The sequence below is a fragment of the Bubalus bubalis genome, chromosome 10 (genome assembly GCF_019923935.1).
Source record: "Bubalus bubalis isolate 160015118507 breed Murrah chromosome 10, NDDB_SH_1, whole genome shotgun sequence".
Lineage (NCBI taxonomy): Eukaryota > Metazoa > Chordata > Mammalia > Artiodactyla > Bovidae > Bubalus > Bubalus bubalis.
Window position 1 is genome coordinate 104537688 of NC_059166.1, and position 12039 is coordinate 104549726.

Here is a 12039-nt window from a genome sequence, read left to right on the forward strand (position 1 = left end):
GTGTAGTGTCCGCTGGAAGTCCAAGGGACAGAACCCTGAACTCTGACCGGCTGGCCCAGCCCTGCTTCTGGGTCTTTGTAGGCCAGGGGACCCTTGACCACCTGCTGGGATGGGAAAGAGAAGGGTCAACGAATTGCACCCTAGAAACTTAGTAGGGTGCATGGATTTAAAAACCCAGTGGCTGCCCAGGCAGAAAAGGGAGGAGGGCACCTTGCTGCACTTTCATGACAGAATCTGTGGTTGTCCTGCTGAGGGGGCCTTTCCATGGGGACCCTGTGCAATAAAAGTTTGGTGTGTTGGAACTGAATAATTAGAGCGTGTAAAAATTTTAAATTATGTGGTGGTTTAATTAAAAAAAAAGAAAACAACCAAGCTCCAAGTTTTTTGGAAATTGAAGTCTAAATATTCAAGGCCTGTTTTCCTTACACTGTGGCATTCTATGAAGAAATGTGTGTGTGTGTTTTTGTTTGTTTGTTTGTTTGTTTTGTTTTAAGAAAAGTGTCTGAAAAATGAGGGAAACAGGAAACCCAGAGGTGCCCCTGTAGTTTGGCAAAGGCCTTAGGAGGTCACTTGGAAATGCTGCTGGCTGTGGGGAGGCAGATGGGCACAGAGCTGTGCAGGCTTGTCCTTTGCATGCATGTTCTTGTGTGTGGAATCCAGCTCGGAGCCATCTCCTGACCTGTAAGAATTTCACAGACAAACCTTGAGCTAAGCAGTGTATTTTTTTTCTAAGGAAATCTTTGTCTTAAGCGATGTTAATATCCTATGTATTTCCGCTCGACTCTGGCTTCAGGTCGGTTTCCCCAAAAGGCTCAGAAGCGACTTGAACAAAACAGTATGTTTTCCTCCTACCTTGTTCTCCTAATCCATGTTAAGGAAACGATGTATTTGCCTGGAAATCTCCCTTTCTTCAAGATTCATGTCAATCAATTTTTGGCCTGGGATGACTCACCTGCTGCCCATGTTATCTCAATGCATGTCGTGGGGGAGGGGCCTGGTGCCATTCTCTGAGACACTGCCTTTCTTTCCTTAGCAGACTGCTAGTGGCTGTATAACATCTGGCTAAAGACGAGCAGGGGGTACGCTTACTCCCCGCCCCACCCCCACCCTGCTGCAAGACTATGTCAGCAGCTTTCTCTATCTCTTTCATCCTTTAATAACACTTGATGACACAAAAGCTCTGAGCGATCAAGTCATATCGAATCTTCATTTCAGATTCAAGATGCATTTCATGGTATTGCCATCTTAAGTCTTTCCATCGCTATGGAGTATCTGTCCATGTATTCAGGATATTTTTCAGCCATGGTGTAAAATTTCCAGTGTGCCAGTCTTGTCATCCTCGTTACATCCATGGCAAAGCATTTTATTCATGTTGACATTATTGAAAGGGAATTTTTTTTAATTCCTTTTCAGATTATTATCTGCTAGTGTATACAGATAAAACTGTGTGATCATTCATTTTCATCACTTTGGACAGCTTGATAGTTGTCTTTACTTTCTTTCCTTTCTTGTACTTTAAGATTATCCTGGCACATATATGTACTCCCTCACCCTAATCTCAGTCATGTGTTCAAAGAACTTCTGTCCTTTTATTTATTTATTTTTTGTAACACTGAATTCGTTTTGACTATGCTGGGTCTTTGTTGCTAGGTGGAAGTTGCTAGGACCTCTGGACTGCAGTCTCCCATCTCTTGTTGACCTCTTGCTGACCTCTCCAGAATCCTGGTTGGTGGGAGCTTGTTAGTTCCTTGTTCCTTACCAGGACCTCCTGTTGTAAGATGACTCCTGCAGGTGTTTTCTCTTCTCTGTTGCCTGGCAAGAGTGGGTGGTCACTGGTTCATTTAACAGAGTGTCCTTTGGTTCTCTGGAAAAAGGTCCTTCTCAGAGTAAATGTATAAAATTGTAAAAGTCAATGTTTGAAATAATGTATATTCCTAATTAGGTAAGTTGGCTTTTTTTGTTGTGTGTTAGAACTCATCAGCAGACCAAAGGCCATGTAGATCTTTTGTTGTTTTCTCAAATTGTATAGTTTTTGAATGGAATTCCGGTGTTGGTTGCAAAGTTTGTGCTTCTGTTCATGTCTTTTTTTTTTTTTTTAATAAACAGTTATTTATTTCTAGTTGATTGATCACTGCTTTACAATATCGGTTTGATTTGTCATACATCCACACGAATGAACCATAGATGTACGTGTGTCCCCAGCTCTGGAATCTCCCTCCCACATCCCATGCATCCCCACCTCTCTAGGTTATTACAGTGCCCGAGTTTGAGTTCCCTGAGTCCTAACAGCAAATTCCCACTGGTTGTCTATTTACAAATGTTGGTGTACATGCCTCCATGCTGCTCTCTCCATTCATGTCACCCTCTCCCTCTTGTTCCCCACCCTGGTCCGTAAGTCTGTCCACTATGTCTGCGTCTCCAGTGCTGCTATGTGAACAGATTCGTCAGACCCATCCTTCTCGATTCCATGTTTTTCTCTTTCTGACTGACTTGCCTGTTTAATATGCTCTCGGTTCATCCCCTTCCTTAGAACGGACTCAAATGTGTTCCATCCAGGCTCTGACTGTTCCTTAGCCGTGTTTTGAGGAGGATCATGGAGCCATTGTGCTCCATTTCAGTTTGGGCTTCCAGCCTTAGTGCTCACAGCAGAGCTGCTTGTGGGAGAGCCCTCTGAGGTCTGTGAGCGCGGGGCTGCCCGCTCTTCCCTGGCGGGAGCTTTGTCTCCTCAGGCCCCTCAGGGCTCGGGCTCCAGGGTCACGGGGCTGCGTCCCAGCTGAGAGGAGCAGGGTTGCCTCAGTGCCCTCCAGCAGGGAGGCGCTGCAAGAGGGGAAAATGAGGACGAAGTAGACGTTTCCTGTGTCCAGCTGAGCGATGACCGGAGGTCCATCTCCGTGCACTCGGGGGGTGGGGGTGGGGAGGAGAGCTCCATGTGCAAATGGCGGGTTTCAGTTCGATTTCTGTTCGATAGCCTAGAGGATGGCCTTCACGGATGTTCTTCTGAGTAGGTGGCCAGTTTTCCTGTCCCTGTTTCTTCAGAAGACTGTCCTTTCCTCTTGGCTCATTCCTGGTTTGATTTTCATGAACTGACCACATCCATGTGGGTTCATTCCTGGGCTCTCTCTTCTCTCCTGGAGTCCATGTGTCTGTGTTCCTGCCAGTTCCTCACTGTGGTGGTTACTACAGGGCCGTGCTGCAGTTTGAAGTTGGAGAGGAAGATGCCTCCAGCTGTGTTCTTCTTTCTCAGTCTTCTTGGCCCTTTAAGGTCCTGTTCAATATTAGCAGCCTACTAGTAGGAGTATTTCTGTTTCTGTGAAAAAGGCCATCGCATATCATTTTGTGATTGCAGTCAGTGGGACTTATCACCCCCTGCCCAACTACAAATGCCATCTCGCTCTCCTCCTTTTCTGCCTCGGCCCCAACTATACCTTCCAGTAACATCCAGCGTATAATATAACTTGGGGGAGATTCATCCTTCTTTCTGGCAGCACTTCCCATGTAGTTTCACGTGCCAAATGAACTCAGGTTGTTTCATATCTCTCTTTGGGAGGTCTCAGGGGCCCTCTGAAGCATCCCAAAGTTCGCTAGAAGGCAATTATTTAGGCAGGCTTATGCATAGATATCCAAAGCATTTCCAACAGTCAGGTAGGATCACATAAGTCACCGTGACACAATACTTCTCCACTTAGCCAAAGCTAACAAAAGATTTCAAAGGACAACCTAGAACAGATTACTTAAGAGGTAAAGACACTTAAAATCCATTAGCAAAGGCAGTTCAACATCTCAAGAAAACTTGTGCTAGGCACAAAACTCTTTTCTGGGCGTCCACTTTCCCTACAACCTCCTTATCTCATTCTGTACCCATTCCTGTGCTTCTCCCATCCTGAAACTGCCGCCTGTAAGAGAGAACTACTTCGGTTTCCTTCATAAAATGCGATTTCATTCCACATACCTTCTTTTCAGAACAAGTCAGACATCTCCCTTCAGCAACCCAGAACTGACTTTTATATTGGCATTCTATAGATTGGTGAACATTCGTATCAGTGATAATACCCCGCCCCCGCCCCCCACCCTCCACCCACAAGAACAAAAGAAAACAACACAAAGAAATTGCTTTCTTACACTGAACATGTCAGGACGGTGCTGGACACTATTCATGGACAGTCAAAAATCTCTTGTTTCTGCGTCCTTTCAGGTCGTGAATGTTTCAGAACTTTAATTTATTTGGAAATGACCTAGCTATTCAATACACTGTTGTCACTTAGTTTAGCACAAGGATAGAAACTCAGGTAACCAAAACACCTGGAGAAACGTTTGTAAGTTCAGTTCACTTCAGTTGCTCAGTCGTGTCTGACTATTTGGGACCCCGTGGCCTGCAGGACGCCAGGCTTCCGTGTCCATCACCAACTCCAGGGGCTTGCTCAAACTCATGTCCATCGAGTCAGTGATGCCATCCAACCATCCTATCCTCTGTCGTCCCCTTCTCCTCTGCCTTCAATCAAGACTATTATAGACAGATATTTTAGAGTATAATTATTGTGAATGGTTTCTCTAAAAGCTCATATCACAGTTACATTTTTTAGCTTTGTTGTTGTTTAGAGGTACTTTGTTGTTGACAAGCTTGTGACAGATATAACAATATAGCAGTTTTTAACGTAGAATAAACCTAGGCACTATGAACATTTTGTGCTTAATGTTGATGACTCTTCAGTTCAGTTCATTTCCGTCGCTCAGTCGTGTCCGACTCTTCGCGACTCCATAAATCACAGCACGCAAGGCCTCCCTGTCCAGCACCAACTCCCGGAGTTCACTCAGACTCACGTCCATCGAGTCAGTGATGCCATCCAGCCATCTCATCCTCTGTCGTCCCCTTCTCCTTCTGCCCCCAATCCCTCCCAGCATCAGAGTCTTTTCCAATGAGTCAACCCTTGGCATGAGGTGGCCAAAGTGCTGGAGTTTCAGCTTCAGCATCATTCCCTCCAAAGAAATCCCAGGGCTGATCTCCTTCAGAAAGGACAGGTTGGATCTCCTTGCAGTCCAAGGGACTCGCAAGAGTCTTCTCCAACACCACAGTTCCAAAGCATCAATTCTTCGGCGCCCAGCCTTCTTCACGGCTCAACTCTCACAGCCATCCATGACCATAGGAAAAACCAAAGCCTTGACTAGACAGACCTTTGTTGGCAAAGTAATATCTCTGCTTTTGAATATGCTATCTAGGTTGGTAATAACTTTCCTTCCAAGGAGTAAGCGTCTTTTAATTTCATGGCTGCAGTCACCATCTGCAGTGATTTGGGAGCCCCCCCCAAAATAAAATCTGACACTGTTTTAAATGTTCCCTCATCTATTACCCATGAAGTAATGGCACCGGATGCCATGATCTTTGTTTTCTGAATGTTGAGCTTTAAGCCAACTTTTTCACTCTACACTGTCACTTTCATCAAGAGGCTTTTGAGTTCCTCTTCACTTTCTGCCATAAGAGTGGTGTCATCTGCATATCTGAGGTGATTGATATTTCTCCTGGCAATCTTGATTCCCGCTTGTGTTTCTTCCAGTCCGGCGTTTCTCATGATGTACTCTGCATATAAGTTAAATAAGCAGGGTGATGATATACAGCCTGGATGTACTCCTTTTCCTATTTGGAACCAGTCTGTTGTTCCATGTCCAGTTCTAACTGTTGCTTCCTGACCTGCATACAGATTTCTCAAGAGGCAGGTCAGGTGGTCTGGTATTCCCATCTCTTTCAGAATTTCCCACAGTTTACTGTGATCCACACAGTCAAAGGCTTTGGCATAGTCAATGAAGCAGAAGCAGATTTATTTCTGGAACTCTCTTGCTTTTTCCCTGATCCAGCGGATGTTGGCAATTTGATCTCGGGTTCCTCTGCCTTTTCTAAAACCAGCTTGAACATCAGGAAGTTCACGGTTCATGTATTGCTGAAGCCTGGCTTGGAGAATTTTGAGCATGACTTTACTAGCATGTGAGATGAGTGCAATTGTGCGGTCGTTTGAGCATTCTTTGGCATTGCCTTCCTTTGGGATTGGAATGATAACTGCCCTTTTCCAGTCCTGTGGCCACTGCTGACTTTTCCAAATTTGCTGGCTTATTGAGTGTAGCACTTTCACAGCATCATCTTTCAGGATTTGAAATAGCTCAACTGGAATTCCATCACCTCCACTAACTTTGTTCATAGTGATGCTTTCTAAGGCCCACTGGACTTCACATTCCAGGATGTCTGGCTCTAGGTCAGTGATCACATCTTCGTGATTATCTGGGTCATGAAGACTCTTAGATATGTCTAGACTAGAGTAGCGAAAACAAAAATACTAGATATTTAATATTGATTATTTCCCAGTTCATGGGACTCTGACATTCATTTGGGTCAAAGTTTTCTTGTATTTCCAACAGTTTGATATGTAAGGGCTACCCTTTCTGGAGACCATTTAAATAAGAACTCAGAACTTGAGCAATATTATCAAAACCCACAAGGCTCACACTGAGACATACATAAATCCAGACAGACAGCCAAGAGATCTTCCAGGTTTCCGTCTGAGATTTAAAATATTTCTTTGAGCCGTTTTCCTGGGTGGTGGGGGGTGGCAGCAAGGCAGGCTTTGGTAACAAGCTCATTGTGTGTAATTGCATATGAAAAGAACCAGCTTTCTGGGTTCCAAGAAAAAAAGGTTCCTTGGTAACCAATTTTGTCTGGATCTATAGAATATCATGGCCCTCCTAGGTCAGGTCATCTATCCTTTCTGTAGTCATCCTTTTATCCCTAAATCATAGACAGCTTGGATTGTCTCTGTGGGGTGGATTTACTTGTCCTCGGGTTTCATCTGGTGGCAGTAGGTGAAATAGGTCCGAGAGCCTCTCCTGGAACCGGGCGTGGGGGCGGGGCTCACCGGAAGCCCATGGTGAAGGTGGGGACAGCACCGTGAGCGCACCCGGGGCGGGGCGAACCCCGGGCGGCAAGGGGCGGGGGTCGTGTCGTGTCGGGGCGCGGGTGGGGGTCCCAGTTGTGCTCTCGGTTGTCGCCACTGCGGCTGGGAACGCACCAAGAGCGCACCAGGGGCGGACGAACCCGGCTGGCGCGGGACGGGGAGGTGGGTCGTGGCAGCGGTGGGTGGGGGTATCCCCAGTTGTGCTCTCGGGGTAGCCATTGCGGCAGGGAACGCCCATTTAGTGCACTCCTGGTTCCCCTGGATCGGCATCCAGTTGGTGGAGCAGTGGGGTGCGGACCATAGGCAAGGGAACTGGGACTGCATGGAGCAAGGAACCACGTATTCAATTCTCGGAGCTCCCCAACCTGGCGGTCGCAGAAAGGCCTCGCCTTTGGGGTCAAGGCCTTTACCGCTCCACCCCTTTGTGCAAAGCTCAGAGCCGCGAGGTTTTCCCAAGCAGCCTAGTGTCCGCTGGAAGTCCAAGGGACAGAACACTGAACTCTGGCCGGCTGGCCCAGCCCTGCTTCTGGCACTTTGTAAGCCAGCGGGCCCTTGAGCACCTGCTGGGATGGGAAAGGGAAGGGTCCACGGATTGCACCCTAGAAACTTAGTAGGGTGCATGGATTTCAAACCCTGGTGGCCGCCCAGGCAGAAAAGAAGGGAGGAGGGCACCTTGCTGCCCTTTCATGGCAGAATCTGTGGCTGTCCAGCTGCGTGGGACTTTTCATGGGGACCCTGTGAAATAAAAGTTTGGTGTGTTGGAACTGAATAATTAGAACGTGTAAAAATTTTAAATTATGTGGTGGTGTAATTAAAAAAAAATAAAGCAAATTGAGGTCTAAATATTGAAGGCCTGTTTTCCTTCCACTGTGGCATTATATGAAGAAATGTGTATGCTTTTTTATTTGTTTTTTGTTTTTCTTTTCTTTTTTTTTTTAAGAAAAGAGTCTGAAAAATGAGGGAAACAGGAAACCCAGAGGTGCTCCTGTAGTTTGGGGAAGGCCTAAGGAGGTCACTTGGAAATTCTGCTGGCTGTGGGTTGGGGCAGATGGGCTGTGCAGGCTTGTCCTTTGCATGGATGTTCTTGTGTGTGGAAATCCAGCTCGGAGCCATCTCCTGATGTTTAACAATTTCCCAGACAAACCTTGAGCTAAGCAATGCATTTTCTCCTAAGGAAATGTTTGTCTTAAGCGATGTTAATATCCTATGTATTTCCGCTAGACTCTGGCTTCAGGTCGGTTTCCCCAAAAGGCTCAGAAGCGACTTGAACAAAACAGTATGTTTTCCTCCTACCTTGTTCTCCTAATCTATGTTAAGGAAATGATATATTTGCCTGGAAATCTGCCTTTCTTCAAGATTCATGTCAATCATTTTTTTGCCTGGGATGACTCACCTGCTTCCCATGTTATCTCAATGCATGTCGTGGGTGAGGGGGCCTGGTGCCATGCTCTGAGACATTGCCTTTTTTTCCTTAGCAGAATGCTAGTGGCTGTATAACATCTGGCTAAAGACCAGCAGGGGGTACGCTTACTGCTCCTCACCCCCACCCCGCCGCAAGTCTATGTCAGCAGCTTTCTCTATCTCTTTTATCCTTTAATAACACTTGATGACACAAAAGCTCTGAACGATCAAGTCATATCGAATCTTCATTTCAGATTGAAGATGCATTCCATGGTATTGCCATCTTAAGTCTTTCCATCACTATGGAATATCTGTCCATGTATTCAGGATATTTTTCAGCCATGGTGTAGAATTTCCAGTGTGCCAGTCTTGTCATCCTCGTTACATCCATGGCAAAGCAATTTATTCATGTTGACATTATTGAAAGGGAATTTTTTTAAATTCCTTTTCCAGATTATTATCTGCTAGTGTATACAGATAAAACTGTGTAATCATTCATTTTCATCACTTTGGACAGCTTGATAGTTGTCTTTACTTTCTTTCCTTTCTTGTACTTTAAGATTATCCTGGCACATATATGTACTGCCTCACCCCTAATCTCAGTCATGTGTTCAAAGAACTTCTGTCCTTTTATTTATTTATTTTTTTGTAACACTGAATTCGTTTTGACTATGCTGGGTCTTTGTTGCTAGGTGGAAGTTGCTAGGACCTCTGGACTGCAGTCTCCAATCTCTTGTTGACCTCTTGCTGACCTCTCCAGAATCCTGGTTGGTGGGAGCTTGTTAGTTCCTTGTTCCTTACCAGGACCTCCTGTTGTAAGATGACTCCTGAAGGTGTTTTCTCTTCTCTGTTGCCTGGCAAGGTTGGGTGGTCACTGGTTCATTTAACAGAGTGTCCTTTGGTTCTCTGGAATAAGGTCCTTCTCAGAGTAAATGTATAAAATTGTAAAAGTCAATGTTTGAAATAATGTATATTCCTAATTAGGTAAGTTGGCTTTTTTGTTGTGTGTTAGAACTCATCACCAGACCAAAGGCCATGTAGGTCTTTTGTTGTTTTCTAAAATTGTATAGTTTTTTAAATGGAACTCCGTTGTTAGTTGCAATGTTTGTGCTTCTGTTCATTTCATCTCTCTCTCTTTTTAAACAGTTATTTATTTCTAGTTGATTGATCACTGCTTTACAATATCAGTTTAATTTGTCATACATCCACACGAACGTCCCCTCTTTCTGGAATCTCCCTCCCACATCCCTTCCATCTCCACCTCTCCAGGTTATTTCAGAGCCCCAGTTTGAGTTCCCTGAGTCCTAACAGCAAATTCCCGCTGGTTGTCTATTTACAAATGTTGGCGTCCATGCTGCTCTCTCCATTCATCTCACCCTCTCCCTCTTTTTCACCACTCTTGTCCCTAAGTCTGTCCTCTATGTCTGCATCTCCGGTGCTGCTATGTGAACAGATTCGTCAGACTCATCCTTCTCAATTCCATGTTTTTCTCATTCTGACTGACTTGCCTGTTTAATACACTCTAGGTTCATCTTCTTCCATAGAACGGACTCAAATGTGTTCCTTTTTAGGGCTGCATTCCATCCAGGCTCTGACTGTTTCTTAACCGTGTTTTGAGGAGGGTCATGGAGCCATTGTGCTCCATTTCAGTTGGGGCTTCTAGCCTTAGTGCTCACAGCAGAGCTGCTTGTGGGTGAGCCCTCTGAGGTCTGTGAGCGCGGGTCTGCCCGCTCTTCTCTGGCGGGAGCTTTGTCTCCTCAGGCCCCTCAGGGCTCGGGCTCCAGGGTCACGGGGCTGCATCCCAGCTGAGAGGAGCGGGATTGCCTCAGTGCCCGCCAGCAGGGAGGCACTGCAAGAGGGGAAAATGAGGACGAAGTAGACGTTTCCTGTGTCCAGCTGAGCGCTGACTGGAGGTCCATCTCCGAGACTCGGGGGTTGGGGCTGGGGGGGAGAGCTCCATGTGCAAATGGCGGGTTTTCAGTTTGATTTCTTTTCGATGGCCTAGAGGATGACCTTCACGGATGTTCTTCCGAGTAGGTGGCCAGTTTTCCTGTCCCTGTTTCTTCAGAAGACTGTCCTTTCCTCTTGGCTCGTTCCTGGTTTGATTTTCATGAACTTACCACGTCCATATGTGTTCATTCCTGGGCTCTCTCTTCTCTCCTGGAGTCCCTGTGTCTGTGTTCCTGTCAGTTCCTCACTGTGGCGGTTACTACAGGGCCATGCTGTAGTTTGAAGTCGGAGAGGAGGATGCCTCCAGCTGTGTTCTTCTTTCTCAGTCTTCTTGGCCCTTTAAGGTCCTGTTCAATATTAGCAGCCTACTAGTAGGAGTATTTATGTTTCTGTGAAAAAGGGAATTCAATATCATTTTGTGATTTCAGTCAGTGTATTTGTTGATGGCTTTGCTTGCAATGGACATTTTAATTCCTCATTGTTCCAGTGCCTGAGCGTGGAATAGTTTTCTGGTTATTTGTCTTTTCTTTGGTTTCTTTATCAGTGCTTTCTAGTTTTCTGACTACTGGTCTTTTATGTCCTTGATTAAGTTTGTTGCTAAATATTTTATTCTTTTGGATGCAATTATAAGTGGGATTTTCTTAATTTTTTTTTTCTGATTGGTATTAGTGTACACAAATGCAAGTGAATTTTGTATATTGATTGGGATTGTAAGTTGTAGTATTTTATATGATTGTCAATTGATCAGAAATTTTTAAACTTTACTGAATGTAGTCTAACAACTTTTTGTGAAGTTATGGGGAAAATTTTATTTATAAAATCTGTTTCTCCTGCAGACCCAAGGCATGGTGGTTACTAATAGACTTCCCACAGTACTTCTTCATTCCATTTGGACTCCTTCAAGGGCAGTGGAGCATCACAGCTTTCCTTGAACTTCACCTGGGTAAGTCTGAACTCTATAGACAATTTTCATGCCTGTCTCATCTGACTTGTTTGTTTTGAAACATAATTTCCTTTCCGGGTAAAATGTACAGAAAACTTCTAGCAAAGGGAAAAAGTGCTCACATTTGCCACATCATCTAAAACAGTCTATGTGTTTTATCTAAAATGGGTGCATTCTCCTGCAGAACCTGCACATAGTCTCCAAAATCAGGACATCATATGGTTTCTACAGTATAATGCAATCCACAGCCCCACTTCCCTTTCAGTAATTGTTCAATTGTATGAATATAACTTTTATTCCCATCTTTTTTTTTTTTTTAAGAATGTTACTGAGATTTTCAGTGATTTGGACAAATTTGATGGATTTAAAGCAGACGGCGAATATGGGATCTGTGTGGCCTTTTCTATATGGATATTTTTCACTAAAGATGGTTTTAATGTTTATTCATGTTGTAAAATGTGTGAATCCTGCATTCTTTTTTTTCTGCACAGTAATTAAAAATAAATAACATGCCATTTACCATTTAGATATTTGTAAGCATACAGTGTTGTAGTATGAACTACCTTTCCTTGTTTTGCAAACCGGTTTAATAATGTATACCTTGTGCGTGCTTTGAAGAAACTCAAGAAACTGAGTCAGTGACTGAAATGGCCCAAGATATCACCTTAGATACCATCGTCATCTTAAACCAAATCAGGGGCTTCCTGGTGGTCCAGTAGCTAAGATTGGACACTCCCAAAGAAGGAGGCCCAGGTTCAATCCCTGATCTGAGAACTAGATTTCCCATGCCACAACGATATCTGGCTGGCC

At 44.7% G+C, this 12039-nt stretch overlaps 1 long non-coding RNA gene across 1 annotated transcript; it reads left to right on the plus strand.

Annotated features, from left to right (window-relative positions):
* Positions 1-6177: 6177 nt before the first annotated feature.
* LOC123464633 lies at positions 6178-11751 on the plus strand. Its single transcript, XR_006639670.1, has 2 exons — positions 6178-7097; positions 11123-11751. It is a non-coding gene; the product is annotated as an uncharacterized LOC123464633 (long non-coding RNA).
* The last annotated feature ends 288 nt before the right edge of the window (positions 11752-12039 follow it).